This window comes from Myotis lucifugus, unplaced genomic scaffold (assembly GCF_000147115.1).
Source record: "Myotis lucifugus unplaced genomic scaffold, Myoluc2.0 scaffold_6949, whole genome shotgun sequence".
Taxonomy (NCBI): domain Eukaryota; kingdom Metazoa; phylum Chordata; class Mammalia; order Chiroptera; family Vespertilionidae; genus Myotis; species Myotis lucifugus.
The window spans coordinates 1-4,315 of NW_005877997.1; the positions used below are offsets into that span (position 1 = coordinate 1).

Consider the following 4,315-nt stretch of genomic DNA (forward strand, 5'->3'; position numbering starts at 1 on the left):
TTCAATTTGTAAAATAAAGCAAAAGCAACACCTGTGAAGCGAAATGAAATGAAGCACCATAAAATGAGGTAACGCCTGCAAATACTGCTTGATGGCTGCAGGAGTTTAGAACACTTCAACTTGGACTCGAGATGGGAGCCTACAGTGTGCAAGTTGCTCCAACGAGGTAGGGAAAATGCGGGGCAGAGGAAACTTGAGTGACTAACAAGAAGTACCATGAGCCACCCTTGACCGTAATCGAACCCAGGACCCTTCAGTCCGCGGGCCGGTGCTCTGCCCACTGAGCCAAACTGGCCATGGCGATTTCATTGATGTATGAATTACTCAGGTTTCTAATCACTAAGTTTTCACAATATGTCTGGGATACGGAAGGTGCTAGAAAATGCCAGTGTTGTGGATAGTGAATGTGTTTCAGTAACTTCCCCTCCAGCAAGTCCCACCTGAACAGAGAAGCAGATGGAAACAGTTATTTCTACTGTGAAGGTCTGTGCCTGTCACCGATGTGTTTGGGAGATATTTACATCGAATCTGTCCCTCCTGCCAATGGACACTGGTCTTTTCCTCAGGAAATAGAGGCGTCTCCACTTCCTAAAGACATTCAGAAGACCTATGGGTAGCTAGGTCCTACTTAAACTGCCTTAGAATCTGTGACTACACAGAAAAAGTAAAAAGACGAAATACCATGTGGGTCACTTGGCTGTTTTCTAGGTAGTAATTGACTGTCACGATGCAAAAGATTGTCATAACCCATATGGAGGAGATTGTGATTATTTTTAATTCTTTTTACTCAAATTTCCCGCTGCATTTTTAAAGAAGCAATAAATTGACCTTGTTCAAACATGCAATCTGAATCACTTCTTTTGAAACTAAACCTTTGTTCATTACTAAGATTTATAGTTTTCTTCTTCCTTTTCAGTACATATTTCTCTAGCAACCATGCAACTGTTGCTATCACTTCCTGAAACAAAAAAGGAGGTTCCGAAAGTCAAAGTAGTGATCTTGAAAGTATTTCAGAGGAGATCCTTATTTGGGATGAATTTGGTTGTGCTGTCAGCCCTGTGATTTGGGTTGAACTCTTCTTTTTTATCCATTGTCAGTGCTCATTAATGCTTAAAGACAGCATTCTTTCAAGAGTGGCTTTGATGTGCTTCCTGTCGTAGCTCTGATGTTCGGCTGACCATTTCATCTCGGGAGGAGCAGGGTAGGAGATGGTGATGTGCTTGCTGGCCGTGGTAGGTGCAGTGCTGTGGGGACAGGCTCACCCTGCTGGTGACACGTATCTGAGGCAGGGGGCCAGCCGGGCTTCAGACTGCTGGTTTAGCACCTGGTCTTGCACCGCCACACTGGCCAGCCAGAGCAGCCCCAGGCCTGAGAAAAGCACCGCGGATGAAGGATGGGATCTAATTCAGTGGAGTGGCAGTAACGGGAGAAGGGTGGCTTTTTATCTCCCCTCTAACCCTCTCTGCTTTTTCTCTTGCTTTTCAGACGCCTTAGCTTCTTGGACTTCCCTTTGCAGTGTGACAGTCCTAGCTGAGCAGTTACTTCCCCTGAGGGACTGATAAGCCTTTGACCAAGGTGGGTTTTGAGGACGTTTGTTGCTCACCTGTAGAAACCAAGCTGCTCATTGACAGCAGCACAGACAAGGAGTCAAGTTCAGGAGTCGTTTTTTCCTATATTTGGGAGGGAAAAAGCACTGTGAGGAATACTTGTCTGTTCATTGGAACAGATGTTTAATGTGCTTTTGCCACAAGGATTTAAACAGAGGCACTCACTTAGCAAGAGATGGAAGGCTTGCTGCTTAAGGTGCCAAACCTCGTCCAGTGGTTCCACTGTTGGTTAATATCTTAACTGAAAAAAAAAAATTCTAGCAAAATGGAACTCACAAAACACACACATACAAAAGACTCCTGTGGGATTTTTTTAACTTTCCCTGGTGAAATGTGTAACTGTGACATGTGTCTAATTCGGAATTCTATCTCCACATACCTCTGTTTTTAGTGTAAGTAGAGAATAAGTATCAAAGACTAACGGTGTATTGTATACAGCCAAGCTTTCAGATTAAGATGAGCCTTTAGAAATTCAGTATTTCAAACGTACGCAGTGAGTTGCCAAAACTGGTAACACCCTGGTGCAGACGCCTTCCCTGAAGGATCCCACACCGAATGCAGAAAACATCCTCTTTGGAGCCCGTGGGACCGGGTGCAGGTGAGTGAGCGGCACAGTGAAACTAAAAGGACGGCAGGACAGCGTCCCTGTCCTCGGCTTCAGCATCTCAGAAATACACTCCCGAGTGCAAACCTAAATCGAATGTGCTTCCTCGCTTCCCTCGTGTGGAGCAGAAAAGCTCAAAAGCTAAGGGTTTCCTTCGACAGGTCCTGCTCTGACTGGCGACGCGGGTGATAATAACTGGGACTATTTTGGGAATAACTTCCTCATTATCTCAGTTAAACCTTCCAGCAAAACTGTGCCTATGGCACTCAATAACTACTTTTTCATTTTTAAAAAACCTCTTCTGGCCCTGGCCAGTGTGTCTCAGTTGGTTGGAGCTTGGCCCATGCCCCGGAAGGTTGAGAGCTCGGTGGCAGGCTGGATCCCCAGTGTGGGGCATGCAGGACCTAGCTTGCCCGTTCATTCCCTGGTCGGGGCATGTAGGAGGCAACTGATCAATGTATCTCCCTCACGTCGCTGTTTCTGTCTCTTCTTGACTCCCTCTCTAAAATCAGTTTTTAAAAATCTCTTCCGTGTCACTTTTTGGGTTCAAGTTGTCAAGGCCCCTGTTTTTCTACCCATATTATGTCCTACTCAGTAACTGTTTATGGAATGAGTGAATAAATCTGCTATTTTTATATAACTAGAGAATTTTATAACACCAACGAGAAATCGCAGAATAACTAAAAGCAGGACTAAAGAAGTTTTAAAAATGCCCTTCATCTGGATTTTAAATGTGAATTTTTTCTTTTTAATATATTTTATTGATTTTTTACAGAGAGGAAGAGAGAGGGATAGAGAGTTAGAAACATCGATGAGAGAGACACATCGATCAGCTGTCTCCTGCACACCCCCTACTGAGGATGTGCCCGCAACCAAGGTACATGCCCTTGACCGGAATCGAACCTGGGACCTTTCAGTCCGCAGGCCAACGCTCTACCCACTGAGCCAAACCGGTCAGGGCTAAAGTGAATTTTTTCTTACATTTCAATCCTTGAGCTCCTGAAAACAGGAAGTCCCATCTTACCATTTAGCAGACACTGAAGTGCTGGTCAGAGTGACTGCACACTCACCAGTTGCGAAGGAAGTAAAGATGGTGTTACCAGCCAAGTTGTTGAGGAGAAGTTGACTGCAGTACAGAGAAGAGCTGGGCCTAAAATTCAATCCACTGGGTTACACATTACTTACTACTGATCAGAAGAGATCAGCTATAAGCGTGACACCAGAAGGTGCTGCGACCCGGGGATTTTAACCCTAACCTGGCACTAGGTTCATTGGGCTCCGGGCAGCTCACTTCTCTTAAGGACCTTAGTTCCTTTAGCATGGCTCAAATTAATGCTGTCAGACAGCCCACCAGTAGCATTGAGTTATTAATAGTCATAGTTGGTGGACAAATAAAGTTTGCCATTTTTCTAATTCATGTGAATTTGCTATTTTGGTGAAATATTTTTGTGGAGCCCAACCGGTGTGGTTCAGAGGTTGGGCATTGACCTATGAACCAGGAGGTCACGGTTCAATGCCATGGTTGCGGGCTGGATCCCCAGTGTGGGGCGTGCAGTAGGCAACCGATCAATGATGTATCTGTCATCAGTGATGTTTCTGCCTCTCCCTCTCCCTTCCATTCTGAAATCAATAAAAATATATTTTTTTAAAGAAAGGAAAAACAAGAAAAATATTTGGTGGAAATTCCAGCTTTTCAGAGTAAGGGAATATGCTTTACTGCGCACAAACATCCTATAATAGAAGCCGGCAGGTTTGAAGTCGGCCAGTTACAGTGTCACAGTTCCCGTCCTTTCTCCGTCCCTTAAGCGGGTTCTCCGTTTTCAGGTACTTGTCGAATATCAATGTTCTCACAACTGCAATTCTCTTATTTGGAATGTGCCAAATTGCGTTTGTTTCATTTGTCCAATAAGAAAGTTAACTGATTTTTTTTTCTGCCAAGACTAATTTCCAACGTAGAATCTAAACTAACATAATCAAGGCATAATCTGGTCGAGTGTGCCTTTGTCGCCCTCAGCCCTACAGACGTCAAGTAATGCAGGGCTGTTGGGACTGCTCTGTGGGGAATAAATAGAGACGTTGGTTCCCCATTGTCTCTTCTTATGAA

General features: G+C 44.5%; 1 long non-coding RNA gene across 1 annotated transcript; it reads left to right on the plus strand.

Moving 5' to 3' along the window:
- Window positions 1-14: 14 nt before the first annotated feature.
- LOC111824783 lies at window positions 15-2,511 on the plus strand. The gene is made up of 3 exons (XR_002827861.1): window positions 15-166; window positions 1,486-1,575; window positions 2,046-2,511. It is a non-coding gene; the product is annotated as an uncharacterized LOC111824783 (long non-coding RNA).
- Window positions 2,512-4,315: the final 1,804 nt, after the last annotated feature.